Raw genomic sequence first — 19,580 nt, forward strand, 5'->3', positions numbered from 1 at the left:
GCTGTACTGCCCAGGAATGGGGAACCAGCCCATACTGGAATCAGCAAGAAGGGACTGCTGAGGCTGGAACCAAAGAGAAGGCACAGCGTGGCTTGTACTAGGATATCCAGGTGGTGGGCTGTAGTGCTGAGCTGAGGAAGAATTCCACAAGTTGGTGATGAGAATGCAGGGTTAACACTGCATGGCTGGTGCTGGGGTTTCAGGGGGCACCACTTCTAAGACTGAGATTGTGGAGGACCTTCTAAGTTCTGGCCCCAGGGTCCAGAAAGAGGCTTTGCACTGTGAGAGAGGAAACTGCCCAAAGATACTGGAGAATCCTAGCTGTCCATTGCTACTGGAGGGATGCTGGCAGAAATTGGAAGCAGGGAGTGAGTTCCTGCTCCCTTCCTCCTGCCTTGTAATGTCCTACCAGATCTTCCTATTGATAAAACCGAAGCAAAAGCCACCAGGCAAAAAGACATCAGAAAAGCAGATTTGGGAGTCCAAGGCAGAGAGGGGCAGAAAAGGGACCTGAGATGAAACAGGTATATGGCCAGCACACAGAGAAAGGAGACATCCTTTTACTGATTCCCCTTCCTCCCCAAATTAAACTAGTTCAGTGGTTATCAATTCCATGACTCCACTATCCTCAAAATATTCTTTCTTTTCTAAATGTCTTTGGGTATAAATCTGAATAATCGAAGTCAACACTTTATAAAAGCTGATTGTGTGGATGAATAAATTGTAGCTGTTCTTGCTGCTGTTTAGTCGCTAAGTCATATCTGACCCTTTGTGACCCCCATGGACTATAGCCCTCCAGGCTCCTCTGTCCATGGGGATTCTCCAGGCAAGAATACTGGAGTGGGTTGCCATGCTCTCCTCCAGGGGGATGTTCCTGACCCAGGGATCAAACACTTATCTCCCGATTGGCAGGCAGATTCTTTACCACTGAGCCACCTGGGAAGCCCACTGTTGCTCCTAGATGTTGCTTAGAATCTGGTACGGTGCTAAATGCCTACACTCAGTCTTTTAATCAAGCCTCCTATCTGCCTTTACAGGTAGGCATTGTCACTCTCAGGCAGTGAGACTGAAGCTCCAAGGGGTGAATGGACTTGTTCAGCATCACATGTCTCCTAAGTAGTGATAAAATCCAAACCCAGGACTGTTGGCCTCCATAGCTTCAGAAACTTCCATAATGTAGATCTACATTTAAAGGCCATTTTTCAGTGACCTTTAAAGGCAAGTGGAGAGTGGCTTGTTGCACATACTCAAGTTTCCATGAGACTATATTGGTAGAAGCCTAGAAGCTAACTGACCCCGGAATTCCAATGGAAATGACAGGCTCGCCATTCAAGGCTGTGACATGGCTCTAGGCTCCTGTCTGAAAACCCTCCCCTGACCTTTTTCTAACACTTGGCATTTTATTGTTCTGTTGATTACAGATCACTTATGTGCAGCACACAGTTGACTGTTTGTTAAAATGAAAAGTGAAAAAAAAATAGTAAGTATATGCTTGCCAGAGCAGTGCTGTGTAACAGTTGTTCCCTAGGTATTCATCTCTGTACGTCTAAACACCTATAATTAAACTAGCTTTGGAGCAGTGCCTCTTGGAGAGGGCGGAAGAATCAATTCTGCAGCATTTGGATCTTGTTCTTTGTATACACTGCTCAGCAGTGAAGATGTTCAAAAAAGACCAGACGCTGTGACTCGAGAATGCAATTACCCACCTATCAGTGTGAATGGATGATGGTCTAGTCTTGGGGACATCTGAGCTCAGGGTAGCAGAGGCAAAAAGACAAGTGATGAATATGGTGACCTCCGATTCTCTGTGTCCGCCCCCCAGTCTCATTTCCTGCCTGGGAATTTTATTTTTGTACCTTGGATCCAGTGGTCACTGGGTAGCTTTGTGTTAAGCAGCTAATTAATGGCAACTCAAGTCAGCTCTCCCATTTATGAAACTCTGGAGCAGGCAGAAGCACTTTGGTCATCTGGAAAAATAAGTTGGGATCAAGCTGCCTCAACTAAATAAATATGTGAGGCGCTGCTGTCAGACTGCAGTACCAGCCAGTGCTGCTTGGCTTCACATGAATCATTGAAATGACCCAAACCCTCAGTCTGAGTTGATTGTAGCTAATGTGCGCTATATAATCTCATATGCTCAGAATGTCTTGTGAACCACACACGCTATCAAGATACAGTTTTAATTAACATTTGCTTTTTAGATAATATACGCAATTTATTTTGGCAAGAGTTCATTGAATGTAAAATCTACATAATTAAGATACTAAACCTGTAATATTTTTTCTTTGCAGTATTTTCTGCTAAATGACACAGATTCAGCAACATTTATTACTCTGTAGATAGCTGCAACTGGCAATCTCAATTTCATACTCTCCTCCTCCCCCGCAACCCCCCCTCCCATTTTTCTTCTCTAACCGAAGGATACAAAGTCATAAAGTTGATTTTGTTCACTTTTTAGATATGAGAGTATCAGATTTTTTTTTCCTTAGTTCAATTTGACATTAAAAATAAAGCAAAAGGGACTTCCCTGGAGGTACAATGGTTAAGACTCCATGCTTCCAATGCAAGGGGTTAGATCCCTGGTCAGGGAACTTAGATCCCATGTGGTGTGTGGCAAAATAAATAAATAAAAGATCATCATAGATCACTCATTAAAAAAAAAAGAATAAGAATCTTAAAAAATAGAGCAAACATTCATGATTCTCTTGTACAGAAGTCTAATAAAAATAAGATTTATTTTAGACATGAATATTTGCTTATGAGCTTATATGACTATCTTTTTCACCACTGTGATGGGACTCTCTGTCATGATCAACTGAGGCTAGGAATGCTGGGAGAGACTGCAAAGATCACTGAGGTAACTCCTAATTTTACCAAGGCAGCCCGGGTCCCCGAGTTTCAGAGTGGAAATATGACTTGCCCAGGGTCACACCACACAGAAGCAAGACTAAAACTCATGGCCCTTGACCAGTCTAACTTGTTTTCTACTGTTCTAGCTGCTTCTGTTTAAAAATATCTGCCCTCCCTCTGCCCATAAAGAGTCTCATCCACCATCTTCTAAATTTAGAAGTGCCTCGGTATCACATATAATAGGCATATTTGGGGGAAAAGTGGAAAATAGACCTGCATCCCCAAACCCTCTTCCAAAGTGAAGAGCAGCACAACGGCTGAATCCCAACTGCTTTGTTCTTTGTGATAATCCATATAATTGGGTCAGAGGGCTAATGACTTGGCTTCAGGAATCTGAGCCATATGCCTCCATGATTTGCAGCCAGCTGCGTGCCTGCAATGAGAGGCGTTCACGGCGGAAGCCTAGGGCCGCAGCTGATGGAAGCCATGGCCAGACCAGAGCTGGGAGCAGGGAAACAGAACGGCCTCCGGTTATGAGGCCATTTTCTAGACCCTCCCTCCACCCCTTCCAATCTGCTTGATTGCTGAGCTGCCAAGTCCTTCCCAGACAGGCCCTTGACAAGGGCCTTTCCCGAAGACTCTGCACCCAGAATGTGGTAGGCAGGGATTGCGCGGTGTCAGTCTCTTCCCTCCGATCTGTAGTAAGCTGCTAAATAGTGTCAGTAATTGCTGAAGGAGAGGATCGCTGGCTGCCCATCGGCCCCGGGGAAGGGGGGTGCTAGGGCCCGCCTCCCTCCCTCCCAGCTCCCTCCTCTCTAGCGTTAAGCAATAAATCTATATCGGTTAAATCGGCTGTTGGGCTGCTTGTTGAAAAGGATGTCAGTGGAGTCCTGTCAGGTTAATGGGTTTAGCTAATGTATGGGCATAAGGATGAGTAACCCGATCAGCATCGTAGCCAAAGGCAGCAGGCTGGAGGTCTCCAAGAGTCTTCAGAGTGGAGGGCACACTGATACACTTTTGAAGCCCTGGTTTTCTGGGAGAGAAGTCCCAGAAAAGCTGTTCCTTGGGCAGCTCTGTTAAAAGAAGAAAGTAGTGCTTTATATCTGTTAACAACATGCCACAGATGGTGGGGAGGAAAAGAGGGTTCAAATTTCATGCAGCTTTGGGTCTCACTACAGTGCTACCCAAGAAGGCAATGGCACCCCATCCAGTACTCTTGCCTGGAAAATCCCATGGATGGAGGAGCCTGGTAAGCTGCAGTCCATAGGGTCGCAAAGAGTTGGACCCGACAGAATGACTTCACTTTCACTTTTCCCTTTCATGCATTGGAGAAGGAAATGGCAACCCACTCCAGTGTTCTTGCCTGGAGAATCCCAGGGACGGGGGAGCCTGGTGGGCTGCCGTCCATGGGGTCGCACAGAGTCGCACACGACTGAAGCGACTCAGCAGCAGCAGTGCCACCACTAGCAGTTATTACCTGGGGCAAAGCCAACTTCTCTAAGCCTCGAATTTCTCTTCGCTGCAATGGGGCTAAAAAGAGCATCTAGCTCACAGGGTCTTTGAAAGTTTGAAATGAGCAGATACACAAATAGTGCTCACTGCACGCTTATGCAATCACTGTTCTGAACGTGAGCACTTACTAAATATTGTGAATTAAGTTGGGCTTCACTGGTGGCTCAGTGATAAAGAATCTGCCTGCCAATACAGGAGATGGAAGTTTGATTCCTGGGTCAGGAAGACCCCCTGAGAAGGAAATGGCAACCCACTCCAGTATGCTTGCCTGGAAAATTCCACGGACAGAAGAGCCTGGCAGGCTACAGTCCATGGGGTTGCAAAGAGTCAGACGTGACTTAGCGATAAAACAACAACATGAATTAGGTTAAAATAATAACACACTGGGCACGTGGGTGCTTGTGTGCTAGTCACTTTCATTGTAATTTTGTACAGATCTTGGAGTGTCTTTGTGGTCAGATCCTGCAGGAGACCTGCAGTTTCTGATTACCCCATGGTCAGTTTTTTTCATCACCACCCCTTTCCTACCTTTTCAGTATGGGTGTGTATTATGTACAGCCTCCCATATATGTACATACATTATGCATTAATCCCAGTGTGGCAGTACTGAGAGCCCTGCTTATGTCCTGATAAATCATTCTAAGTCCTACTGCAAAGCCTCAATCATTTGGATACAGAATAGCCAATGATTTGCAGCAGCGTTTTCACTTTATGTGATGTAATTGTAAAATAATGCCATTGATATGTGTGTCTGTATGTTTTTACCTTCCGTTTTTCAAAGATATAGGTATTTTCTTTGCCTATAATATTCATTTGCTTAGCAAATATAAAACATATATTCTTATTTTTATATGTATGTTTGCTAAGAAAATGTGTTTTACCTCTGTGCATACATATCTGTTCATTTATTCATTCAACAAATATTTATTGAGCACCAAATGAATTGTAGAATTTTAGAGCTAGAAGGGACTTAAGTGGTCATGGTATCCAGGGCTTCCAGTTTAAAGAAGGGGAACCTGGGATCTTAACATGACAAGGTCTGCCCTCCTTCTGGGCACCCTCCTTGCCTGTCTACCAATATAGTCGCGGAGTAACAGGCCTCCATAGCTTTCACTCTCCTGCTATGTCTTACTGCACTGTTCAGACCATGGTTCTGTGGAGCCAAGCTGTCTGTCCCTCTGCCTACCACTAGAACAGCTGCATACAGCTGGATAAAAGCACACAGTCAGGCCGTGCAATTGTTCTTCATGCCCTGAAACCTCCATCTTAAGGAGTCTGGCAGTGCAGTTAGGAACGAAGCCACGTTGCTCCTGGGTTCCTATGTTCTGTCATGTTCTAGCTGTGGGGCCATGAGCAGATTACTTAACCTGTCTGTGCCTTATTTTTCTCATGTAACGTAAGGATAATAATCTTTATCTCATCAATTTGTTTTAAGGTTTAAGGAATTCCAAATATATAAGGCATTTAGAGCAGTACCTGAGACTCTATAGATACGTGTTCATTATTATTATGCAACACTCTGCATTGTGCCAACTCCTCCACCATGGCTGCTGCCATCTAAACCACATTCCAGGCAGTACGAAGGGAAAGGGCTTCTGCCTGTTGGGTCAGCTCCTGTAAGGATCCTTCTCCAAAGCTTCTCACAACACTTCTGTTTATAGAGCCTGGCTTCATAGGCACATTCAACTGTGAGAGAGACTGGGAAATGAGATCTTTATTCAAATGGGATTGTGCCCCAGTGGAGATGCTGTGACTAAGGAAGAAGGAGGAATGGAATATTTGTAGGCAGTGGAAGACTTTGTTACATCCACAAGGCCACATTTAATGGATTTTTCTCTGCTTTCCTCTGACTTAACTGTCCAGGAACTTACCTCTCTTGACTTCTGATAACATACACTCCTGGTAGTCTTCCTACTTCTTCCTGGGCTGCTATTTTTCCATCTGTTTTTTCTGGCTTCTCCTCTTCTTCAGTCTATAAGTGAGTGAGCCCTAGTGTTTCTCCCTTTTCTCTTTCTCACTCTGTACAATAGGCTCTAGGTTCCTTGTCTTTTAACCTCTCCAAATCTGTCTCTCTCTTTCCACCTTGGTGATCACTGCTGTAGTCCAAGCCAGCAACACTGTTACTGAATGCAAGTTCCTGTGCTTGACACAGTGAGGCCAAACAAAAAGGTTGTTTTTTTTTTTGTCGGGCCATGCAAGGAAACTGGTGACTTGTGCCACCCCAACACCCATGGAACTCCTGGTAGTTTCAGCAAAGCCCTTTTTTAAAAAAAGCTTTCTTTGCTTGTTTATTTTTTGGCGGTGGTTGGTCTTTGTTGCTGCGGGCAGGCTTTCTCTGTTTGCAGTGGGCGGGGTCTTCTCTTCATTGTCAAGTGCAGACTTACTGTGGTGGCTTCTCTTGTTGCGGAGCACAGGCTCTAGACACAGGTTTCAGTAGTTGCAGCATGCAGGCTTCATACTGTGGCTCTTGGCCTCTAGAGAGCTGGCTTCGTAGTTGTGGTGCACGGGCTTAGTCGCTCTGCAGAGTGTGGGATCCTTCAGGACCAGGGATCGAACATACATCGCCTGCATTGGCAGAAGGATTCCCTGGACCACCAGGGGAGCCCTCAGCAAAGCACTTTTAAAGGCAAGGTAAGGAATGAGCATGGTTAGTTGTTACAAACTTCTTGGTTTGGGAATCCTTTGTTCTTGGAATCATTTACTGCTCCTATAAATGCAATAAAACCCCATGTTTTTCTCTGTTCTGCAACTTTTTATCTCTATATGAATGGACTCCTAAAGATCACAACCCTGAGAGTAGGCTATCCTGAATACTTCAGGCTATAGGTAACATTCTTTTACAAAAGGTACAGAGCCACCAGGACTAAGCACCAGCAGTGGAGCAGATCTAACATGGAGTCAGGTTTGTTCTTTTACAGTATCTCCCACGTTGATAAGCTGCAAGTCTGCCCTAATGAATTTCCCTGCTTCCATGCTTTCTCTTGAGGTAAAGTGATATAGTGCCAGAACTCCAGAATCAGGCTGCCTGGGTTCAAATCTTAGCTCCAGTACGTACTAGCTATGTGACTTGAACAAGTTTATTAACTTTTTTCTTATCTCAATTTCATCTATAAAATGAGAATAATAACAGTACCTGTTTCATAAGGTTATTGAGCGCACTAAATGAGTTAATATATGTAAGCACTCAGAGCAATGCCTGGTGTATAATAAGCACAATCAATAAGTGTTAGCTATTATCATTAGCTGTTATTACCATACATTTTTCATGAAGCAGCCAGAGTGCTCTTTTAAAAACATACATTAAATCTTATCGTTCTTGTGCTTAAACCTCTCCAGTGGTTTCCCATTTCAGTTGCAATGAAATTCTAGCACATTACCATGGCCAAAGATCTTACATGACCTAGCCTTTGACTCCTCCCATCTCTGCTCAGAGCTTCCTCCCATCTCTCACTATCTTTAAGTCACACCCGCTTTATTTTAGGTCCTTTAACATTCCAAACTCTGGGGCATTGCCCCCCTTCTCTTTCCTCAGCCTCAAATGCTCTTCCCTCCCTCCAGTTTTTCACAGGGTCAATTTCTTCTCTTTTTTCAGATCTCACCTGTTATCTTCCCCTTTGAAAGTTCCTCCCTGACTAGGTGCCTAAAGCATGACCCCCTCCTTGGTCATTCTCCCTCTTCATTTTCTGTGGTACATACTGCAGTTGTCAGTGTTCATGTTGGTTTGTGTGTTTGCTTATCTTATGGTCTGTCTCTACTAGATTGTGGAGCTGTTGAGAAGACAGATCGTCTTTTTATTGTACACTCATGGATTCCAGAGCCTAAACCAGCAAGGGCACATAGTAGATGCTCACAAACCAGGTTGCAAAGGAAAGAAGAGATGACCCTTGAACAAGCTTTTAAAGAATGGATGGGAATTTTCTAGACACACGAGGAGAGGTGGGGACTTGAAGCAAAGAGAATAGCATTTGCAAATGCATTCTGACCTGAAGCAGAGTAGTGCCTCGCTGTTACAAACTGCAGTGTGGTCTCCAGGGCAGTGGCATCAGCCTCACCTGGGAGCTTGTCAGAAATGCAGAATCTTAGTCCTCAGCTCAGACCCACTGAATCAGAATCTGCTTTTTAAAAATACTCCTAGTTGATTCCTTTGAGAAGCACTGGAGTCGTGTGTTCAAGGAACCAGAAATAGCCATCATGACTAGAGTGTACAGTAGGGGAATATGTTATCTGGGATATAAGTTCAGCTGTATGTGACAGACACAGAATAATAGTGGTTTAAAAACATCAGATACTTTTACTCGCTTCTCATGTTAAAGTCCAAGCTAATATGGCAGCTTTTTAGTAGGTTTATCAGGAACTTGGTACATTCTAAATATTCTGTAAAAGTGAATTTTCCTTCACTGCCCTCTGATAAAGACTGTCTGAGATTTTGAGCTGCTACTTTGCACTCAGTTGAAGCAACCATTCTTGGGTTCCTTTCATGATAACCAGGGAGCGTGTACTAACATCCAGGTACCATGCTAGGTGCTGGGGACACAGCCATGAGATGTGACTCCATCCTTCAGGAAGCTCGGCTTGGTAGTGGACATCATGATGCAGTTTCAGATCCTTCTATGTGACTTCTCAGATTTCCTTGTCAAGAATACAGTCCAGCAGGGAGTAGGAGGGAGCAACATGTGAACTCTCAAATGACTGAGATTAGAGAGAATGAGGATGGGAAGGAGCTAGAAAAAACTTAATATTTTCTCCTTCCAAGATCCTCGATTAGAGCAACAGAGTGAAGATTGGCAACAGGGGTTCCAACATACTTGTTATTCCGTTGTCCAGTCATATCCAACTTTGTGACCCCATGGACTGTAGCACACCAGGCTTCCCTGTCCTTCACCATCTCCCAGAGTCTGTTCAAACTCATGTCGATGATGCTATCCAGCCATCTTATCTTCTGTTGCTCCCCCTCTCCTCCTGCCCTCAACCTTTCCCAGAATCAGGGTCTGTTCCAATGAATCTGCTCTTCACATTAGGTGGCCAAAGTATTGGAGTGTTAGCTTCAGCATCAGGTCCTTCCAGTGAATATTCAGGATTGATTTCCTTTAGGATTGACTCGTTTGATCTCCTTTCCGTCCAAGGGATTCTCAAGAGTCTTCTCCGGCACCACAGTTCAAAAACATCAATTCTTCAGCCCTCAGCCTTCTTTATGGTCCAACTCTCACATCTGTACATGACTACTAGAAATAATACAAAAAGGAATCCATGAGTCTAGAGTGATACTAAAAATTGAAGAGGGAAAGGGAAAGTTCTTTTTGCAGAAAAAAAGCTTTTGTATGAGGAATGATAGAAATATAACAGTACTATTTTGCAACCACTGCTATAATAACTGATTTACGTAAGTATTATCAATGAATGCTTAAGCCATTATATTAAAGTTGTTTGGGTAAAGGATATTCATATGGTCTCAAATATCTTCCCATAGAATACTGATTAATTACTCAAAAACAAAATTCAACTGAATAAATTTTAAAGATCTTACTGGCTTTATTCAATGATTCATGAATCAGGCAGCATCCCGTCTAGCAGATAGAAAGGAGCTCCGAGAAGCTGTATACAATGAAACAATTTTATACGCAGAAAGGAGCAATGACAAGGAAGTTATACTAGGCAAAAAAGTGGATTAATTATTGCAAGATTATTGTCCTTTAGGGGATGCTAGGGGTCTATCAGGTAGATTACCTACCTAGTGCTGATCAGGCAATTGCTGATTGACAGATTTAAGATTCCATTTCTGGGAGAGCTGAAACTGTAAGTTAAGTCTCTGTTTGGTGATGTGGGGCTTAGCATAAGTGATTCCATTTCGGGCTTGCTGCTTTTTTTTTTTTTTTTTTTTTTTTAACAAAAGAGGAAAGATACTTTTACAATGAACAAATCTGATACATACCATATTTAATCATGTGATAAATCTAATGTCTCCAATGATGGGGTGAACTGGAATCATGTGACTCAAGTTGAGGACCATTCTAAAAAATAAACCTGGCTTATGCTGTTCAAAAGCATCAACACCATGGAAAAAAAGAAAAGGCTGAGGACCAGTTTCAGATTACAGGCTAACAACAAATGGCATTTAAATGCAACACGTGATTCTTGATTGGACTGTACATGGGAAAGAAAGATTTGAAGAACATTATTGGGATAGTTGGGGATATCTGAATATACACTGTACATTAGAAAACAGTTCTCTAATGTACCAAGTGATATCAGTATTTTGGCTATGGGGAATATCCTCTTGTTTTTAAAAGATACATGCTAAAGAATTTAGGGGTAACACTTCATAATATTGCCAACTTATTCTCAAAGGGTTTAAGGAAAAAGTAGAATGTATATAGAGATAAAACAAATGTGGCAAGCTATTGAGTGGATGAGTCTAGGTACTCAGATATTTCTTGTTTTTTAACTGCAACTTTTAAGTAGCTTTAAATTTTGTTTTAAAAGAGCCTTTTACTATCCTTGGTGACTGATCCTGTGTAAATGAAGTTCAGTATATACAGTAGAGCCCCTAAATTCACATCATGAGATTTGATTTAGTCTGGCCACTGGCCCATCAGCCTGCACACCGGGAAATGGGGCTGGCTCTGAGCAGAAGGGACCAGGGGACCCAGGGTTCTATGGGCTCAGAATTAGCCTCTGTCTGAACCCTGCATCCTCTGCCTTCTCTCTGGAGGATCCGACCTAACAAGCCATGCATACAGTGCCTGGCAGATAGGGAAACATGGAGGATGAAAGCATGCTTTCCTTTTAAATCAAAATTGAGACCTAAAGCCACCACTGGATCTGGTCTCTTTCTTGCTGACTAGGGAGGATCTGGGAAAGAGAGGCAGATCAGCAGTTCTGGGGGCTTTATTTTCGGGAGTGGGGGTGTTAGCATGGGGAAGTGAGATAAAGATGAGATGAAATTCTAACTGTGAGAGCTGGGGAAAAGTGCATTTCAAAGAACATTTTTAGTCACAGATGGTTGAGGAGAAATAGAGAGAACAGGCCCCAGCACCTTCATCTTCCTGGCTGATGGCAGGGAGGGGGAGCCTGCTAATGAACACATTGATTTCCCAGCTCCTTGGAACAATAGCAAATGTTTTTTGCAGTTATTAATTGGGATCCCACAGCAGGTGTGGGGGATGGAAGGTGCTGTGATTCTAAGTTTATCTTTGGGGGTTTGGTGAATAGAAAGAGAATTTAAAGAGCAAGGAGGAAGAGCTGGGCTGGGTGTTCCTGACTTGATGAACTCTAAACTTTGCTACTGGGCAGTTTCACTGCTTCAATCCTTCATTTTCCTCTTTGGCAAAAATTAGAATAATATTTTTCCTTCATATGGATCATGTGAGAAATAAAAAACTTAATTAATACATGTAAAAAGTACTTTGGAAGCTTTCTAGGTCTATAAACTATTTGTTTTTCTTGTTCATTTATTTTTAAGTGATTTATTTATTTAAAAGTGTTTATTAAGCACCTACTGTGTACAGTAGGTACACAGTATCTTTACTGTACACCTTTACTGTACCATTCATTAAAAATTAACACTTTTTAAGTGAATCTAACTTGTGCTAGATTCAAGGAATATGGCAGTGAATTGGAAAATATAGTCCCCTCACCTTCTTGTAAAACTAGTGATCTAGTAAGGAAGAGGGGAACTGACCAAGTGATTACAAATTCACTGAGATATACCTGCCGTCTCCCAGGTGGCAGAGTGGTATAGAATCTGCCTGCCATTGCAGGAGAAGCAGGAGACACAGTTTCAGTCCCTGAGTCAGGAAGATTCCCTGGAAGAGGAAATGGCATCCCATTCCCTGGGGGTCACAAAGGGTCAGATACAACTGAGCGACTGAGCACATGCACACATACCAGCTGCTATTCCAATAGGAAACCCAAACAGACTGGGAAAGTCAGGAAAGGCCTCTGAAGAAAGCAACATCATTATAGAGACCCATCATAAACAGTGATACTACACACTTCTCCCTGGAGCAGGGTCGGGGACTTAAATGCTGACCGAGGTTGGCCAGATGGACAAAGGTCTGAAACTTTGTGAAGGATGGGTTGACTTAGATTTCTCCATTGAGGAGAGACAAGCCAGTTTGTCTTCAGAGTAGCCCCTCCTGCCTTGTTAAGCTTGCTTGTCTCTGTGCACACTCCTTGGGTACTGGCTGACATCCTAGAACAGGGTGTTCCTCATTCTTGTGAGGCTCTCACCGTGATAACAAAGCTCAAACTTTACCTAAGTGGCCTCCTTGCTCCCAAATAAAGAGGCAGCAAAGAATTGATGTCTTTTGGGTCCAACATGCCCCAGTACACAGCTTCTGTGAGAGACTGCCCCATCCCACTAGCTAAGGGGCTGCAGTTTTCCCTAATAGCTCTACCGTGAGCCTGTGACCCATGGCACTTGTGGTATTTATCTCCAATTCTCATATAAAAGGCTCAACACTGCCTTTTATACAAACCATCCTTGAAAAAACAGGACTTCTGGAAGCTGGCAGGGTAGTCTGGGACGGAAAGTGCATGTTAGGAGATGGGAGGTTTGCATTCAGTTTCATTGGGGATATATTTCCTGAGCAGCCCCTGAGAGATAAACTCAGTTCCAGGCAAAGAGCATTCAGAGGTAAATATACTTCCAGTCTAGTTAGGGAGAAGGACTGTTAAATGCTTCACGTTGTGCAAGAGTTAAAATAAAGATTTGGTGGAAGTATCATGAGGGCTCTGAAGAAAACCTTTTTGCCTGCAATTCATTCTGTGGGTAGCTTTGTGGCAATCAGCAAATAATTGCCATTTTAGGGACCTTAGTGTTGGTGGTAATGTTGGAGGTGGTGGTAGTGATGAAGGTTGTAGAGCTGTAAGTAATGATAGAGGCAGTGGAGGTGCTGGTAAGGATGAAGATGGTGAAAATGATGATGTGGTGATGGTAACGATGGAGGTGGTGGTTGTCTGTGCACTTGAGTGGCTGGGGGGTAGGGAAGGGTTTGTAATGGGGGGATGTGAGCCCAATAACACCTAAGACATCGTGACAGGTTTGACTTTTATTTAGTTAAACCTAATGATTTATCAGTCTATAAAATAGGTTTTGTGTTTTATAACACAAGCACTGCTTGTGTTCTTTAGAGAGAGATTCCTTAAAAAGGGCAAAATGAGAGAATTTTCTAAGATTTCCACATCTAAGAATGGGATCAGATCAGGATCCAGAAGCAATCTCCATCCCTATTTTTTAAATTTATTTATGTTAATTGGAGGCTAATTACAATATTGTAATGGTTTTATCCATCCCTATTATTAATAATTTAAAACACATAAACTATGCACATAGAAGAAATTAGGAAATAGCTTCTATTTCATGAGAATTTCATGAAATCATGTACTCTCTACTCAAGACTTCCCAAAAGAAAGGAATAAAATTTACATATTTGCAGGAAACTGCTGGTATCTTTGAATGTCTTCCCATAAGCAGGGAAATTGTGTATTTTTTTTAAAATTTGAACTTTTAATGTATAAAAGAAAATGTTTATTAATGATATGGATTAATCAAATCATTAAGCAAATGTTGTATAGGTTTAAATAAAAAGCTGTACCCTCATTCCCAGTTTCTGTAACAATCCAATCCCCACCCCTGCCCTGCCCTCAAAGGGAAAGGAATAGGTGGGAAAAGATTGAGCTTTTGTTTTCCAAGTCAGTACATAGGCAAAAATATGTAGATACATGCCAAGAATATGAGTGATCAGTTGACTATATGTTCTGAGCACTTTATATGCATTAACCCATTTAATCCCACAATAATACTATAAGCAACGTGGCTGTGCCCACCCTTTTTTTCCACAAGTGTGGAAACAGAGAGACCCATTCATTCACTGGGGATCAGAAAACTGAGAAGTTGCGGTGTTGGATTTGACTCCAGGCATCAGAGCTTTAATGTCTCAAATGTATACCACTTATAAATAAAAGACTTGTAAAGAATTATAAGGTTTATTATATCTAGCCCATTATAGTTCCCTTGGTCCAGAGTCTTTCACGCTTGGTATAAAACTCATATCAAAAAGTTGACTATCATATATATGGGACCTCACTATTATTTCCTAAAACTTCATGTGAATCTATAATTACCTCAATAAAAATTCCATTTAAAAAGATTTGACTAGCACCATATATATCTCTAAGCAGTTTCTACTGAACAAGTGAATTAACACTGAAGATACAAAACTACTGATTTTAGAGGTAAAATCACTTTGTAAATGTAAAGAAATATTTTATGGAAATATCCCAACATTTGGAAGTAGAAGGCTTGGAAATGAGACATGGGTCAAGTGAACGGCCTTGGAAAAGCTCCCTGACTTTCTAGGCACAGTTTTCTAAATATGTAAAATGGAGTAGTGACACCTATTTCACTGCCTTGTTAGGAAAAGGCAGTTTTCAAGTCAGGTTTGTCTGAATCCAGAGTCACTTGCTCTTAGCCACTTCGTGCTCACTGAGTGGAGGGGCAGTGGGTGCCAGCCGCAGGAAAGAGGGCCTAATGGAGCAGGTCTGTAGCCCCCTGTCAGTTACCCCTTCAGCACCTTTGATCTAGCAGTTTCCCCAGAACCTATTCCTTCTGGCAGGGCCTGATCTCAGATTGTCGTGTCAACTCCACTGAATGTTCCCAGCTCAACTTGCTTCTTTTTCTGGATTTGGAGTCAGCAGATCTCAGTTTAAAACTTGCTTTTGCTGGGTAGCTTCTGGAAAGCCCTTTCCCTAGCAGGGTCTCAGGTTTCCCACCCATAATGCGAAGCATCCATGACAGGGTACAAAAGCCACACCTCCTCTAATGTTCTTCCTGCTGCAGGAGGAATGAGAAATGGCGCCTCCATCTTCATGTGCAATCCCAAAGCTGCACTCCCTTGCCTTTCCCTGCTCCCTTTAAAAATATTGTGACTAGGGCACATGCAAAGATGCTCAACATTGCTAATTACTAGAGAAATGCAAATCAAAACTACAATGGGGTATTACTTCACACCAGTCAGAATGGCCGTCATAAAAAAGTCTACAAATAATAAATGCTGGAGAGAGCGTGGAGAAAAGGGAATCCTCCTACACTATCAGTGGGTGTGTAAATAGGTTCAGCCACTATGGTGAACAATATGAAGGTTCCTTACAAAACCAAAAATAGAACTACCATATGACCCTGCAATCTCCTCCTGGGCATATACAAAGAAAAAAAACATGATTCAAAAAGATACATGCACTCCAATGTTCATTGTAGCACTGCTTACAATGGTCAAGATGTGGAAGTGTCCATCAATACATGAATGGATAAAGAAGATGTGGTACACACACACACACACACACACACACAGGAATATTACTTAGTAATAAAAAATGAAATGTTGCCATTTGTAGCAACCTGGATGGACCTAGAGTTTATCATACTAAGTAAAGTAAGTCAGACAGAGAATGACAACTGTTATATGATATCACTTATATGTGGAATATAAAAAGATGATACAAATAAATTTATTTCATAACAGAGAAATAGACTCACAGACATAGAAAACAAACTTATGGTTACCAAAGGGGAAGGGAAGAGGAATAAATTAGAAGCATGGGATTTAGAGATACATGTTACTGTGTATATATATATAAAACAAAACAACAACAAGAATTTACTTATAGCACAGGGAAATAAGGTTGTTATCTTATAATAACCTATAATGGAAAAAACTCTGAAAAAGAATATATATGTATATACATATATATCCAAATCACTTTACTATGTACCTGAAACGGACACAATCTTATAAATCAACTATATTTCAGTTTTTAAAAATTGGCCCAGGTGAGGAGGGGGAACAGTTATGAGACTCTAGTGTCCAGGGAAGGGTGCTTGCTGGGCAGTGTGAGGTTTCTATCACAAAGGCCTGAGGCAGCCTTTCACCCAGGGAATCGAGAAGATGCTATAATTGGAGAGACTCAGTGTTGCTAAACTGAAAATTTTGTGAAATCAATTGAGAGAAAAATCAATATGGGATTTTTTTTTTCCACGATGAAAGGACAAGATTCCCACACAATTAAGAACTGGGCTGCGATTTCCACACTCTGCCTGACATGTTCTCATGGTTCTGTGCCACAACTGTTCATCAGAAATAATTAAACATGTTCCCATGGGCAACAATTACTTGCTTAAAATATTATGAGTAAGGAGAATACATTTATAATTACCTAACCTTTCTGAAGGTGAAAATATATATTATCCTTTGATAGAAGAGAAAAAGCAGTTTCTGGATTTGCCAGCTGTATGTCCTGAATACGCTAATTGCCCTGAGGAATGGAACAATACTTTTTACACACCCCAACCTTCTCTTTTATTTTCTGTAACGTTTAGGCATCAAATAACTGTTCCTCTTTCTTGTTGTCTTTGTAAGTCATTAAATAGCCAGCCTGTACCTATTAGGATGGCCAGACAGCCTCTCTGAACTGCCTCAGTGCTGTGATATAATGAGAATGGAAGTGTCTTGCTTTTCTTTGGAGTTTGTTTCACTGTGAGCCACAGGCAGACGCAAACCAGGAGCCCGGCATCTCGTGTTGTCTAGTTTCCTGATTTTGCGTTAAATACCCACACAGTGAAAACAGCAACGTGATAATCACAGTAGTTAACACTTAACCGAGCGCTCACATGCTGTCAGGAATGTCTAAATGCTTTATGTATTCTATCTTATTCAATGCTCATGATAATTCCGTGAAGCAGATTATTATGAACACTCTCATCTCACTGATGAGAGTGGACCGGAGATGTTAAGTAACTTGCTCAGGGTTACATAGTTAGTAAGTGGTGAAGCTGGGGTTTGGTCCAGGGTCTATCCCTTTAACCACTCTACTGAAATATCTCTCAGATGTCTCAAGTCATTTTGGTCTAATATTTTATGTTAACTGACAAAGAATATATTTCCTGTAAGATATGTCTCAAAAGCTAGACTGCAATCATGCTTTTTGTTAAGGCTTTTTTCCTAAGTTGTTTGGCCTTACTGCCAATTTTCAAGTCTATAACCATGTAATAATAATAGCAGTAGCAGTAGAAATTATCATATTAGCAGAAGTTACCACTTACTGATTATATATCCTGAGCTAAGCACATATCTAAGATCTTTATTTCCATCCTTCCCCTTCCCTCATATGCATGGCAAAGACACAGAGTAGATAATATCATCCTTGGTTTGCTGCTGCTGCTGCATCGCTTCAGTCGTGTCTGACTCTGTGCGACCCCATAGATGGCAGCCCACCAGGCTCCCCCGTCCCTGGGATTCTCCAGGCAAGAACACTGGAGAGAGTTGCCATTTCCTTCTCCAATGCATGAAAGTGAAAAGTGAAAGTGAAGTCACTCAGTCGTGTCCGACTCTTAGCGACCCCATGGACTGCAGCCCACCAGGCTTCTCCATCCATGGGATTTTCCAGGCAAGAGTACTGGAGTGGGGTACACACGCGTAAACTGAGGCCCATGAAGGAAAGTGACATGACCAGGGTCACACAGCAAGTATAGCAGGGACTTCAAGGGATCTGCCCATCTCACTCAGCCAGTTTTATCCCACATATTGATGCTTTTGAACTGTGGTGCTAGAGAAGACTCTTGAGAGTCCCTTGGACAGTAAGGCATTCAAACCAGTCAATCCTAAAGGAAATCAACCCTGAATATTCATTGGAAGGACTGATACTGAAGCTGAAGCTCCAATACTTTGCCCATCTGATGTGAAGAGCCAACACTTTGGAAAAGACCCTGATGCAGAGAAAGACTAAAGGCAAAAGGAGAAGTGGATGGCAGATGGTTAGATAGCATTACCAACTCAATGGACATGAATCTGACAGACTCCAGGAGATAGTGAAGGACAGGGAAGCCTGGGATGCTGTAGTCCGTGTGGTCAGGAAGAATCAGATATGACTTAGCAACTCACCAGAACAGAACAGATTTTATGCCAGGTACTGTCCTTGGCTCTGGCAATACCATTGTGAGTTAGGCCTCATCTGTGATGCCAGCCAGGGGCTTAATTGGCTCAACACCCACCATGTTTGGAGGACAATAGTTGGTGCAGCTACATGCATGCTTTCCTCTGGAACTTTCTTTCCCTTATTTTAAGATAAACTGAGTTTGGGTACCTCTTCCACAGTATCTAAAGTTACATGTAATTTTGTTGAGATTCTGCAGAGTCTTTTGACAACATCAGCATGCATTTTGTGTCATTGGCATGAGGATATTATCTTAGAACTCAGTTCCTGCCTCTGACTTGGTGTTTTTTCTTATTCCATTATAGGGGGCAGTGAAGCTCAGCATCCAGGTTCAGCTCATCCTCAGAGACAGATTATTCTGTGTCAGACATTATGCTAGGGATACAAGAAAATTTAAAATGTGGGGCTGCCTTCTCTCCATAAGTAAACATGTCTCATATTGAAAATTCTCTGGAAGCAATAGTATGATGGCTAACAATCTGGCCACAACTTTGGAGCTAGAAGGCCTGGTGTCAAACCTCAATTTCAGTAGTTACCAGCTGTGTGATCTTGGGCAAATTACTTACCCATTCTATGCCTCAGCTTTCTCATCTATCAGATGAGAATAATGAACTCGTAGTGGCTACTTCTGGTTTCCTGGGTGGCCGAGCTGGTAAAGAAAGAGCTCGAAATGCAGAAGACCCCAGTTTGATTCCTGAATCAGGAAGTTCCCCTGGAGAAGGGATAGACTACCCACTCAAGTGTTCTTGGGCTTCTCTGGTGGCTCAGACAGTAAAGAATCCACCTGCAATGCTGGAGACCTGAGCTCGATCCCTGAGTTGGGAAGATCCCCTGGAGGAGGAATGGCAACCCACTTCCAGTATTCTCGCCTGGAGAATCCCCATGGACAGAAGAGCCTGGTGGGCTACAGTCCACGGGGTTGCAAAGAGTCAGACACAACTGAGCAACTAAGCACAGCTCCCACGGTGGCTCCTTCATGGGTGATTTGAATGAGTAAATATGCATTATCGTTCAGGACAATAGGGCTTGGTGTGTGGGCACTATGTAAGTGTTGACTATTGTTACTGATGGTCATCCATGGATTGGAATTTCATTATAATTTGAAAAAGACTTATTTTGTAAGAAAAGAAAATAGCACTTCACTATCTGCTTTTTCAGCTCTCAAAGGGCCACTGTATTCTTTAAATCTGCCCTTCTGGGGATTATACACAGCCATTCTGTTGAGAATA

Source organism: Bos mutus, chromosome 3 (genome assembly GCF_027580195.1).
Source record: "Bos mutus isolate GX-2022 chromosome 3, NWIPB_WYAK_1.1, whole genome shotgun sequence".
In the NCBI taxonomy this organism is placed as follows: domain Eukaryota; kingdom Metazoa; phylum Chordata; class Mammalia; order Artiodactyla; family Bovidae; genus Bos; species Bos mutus.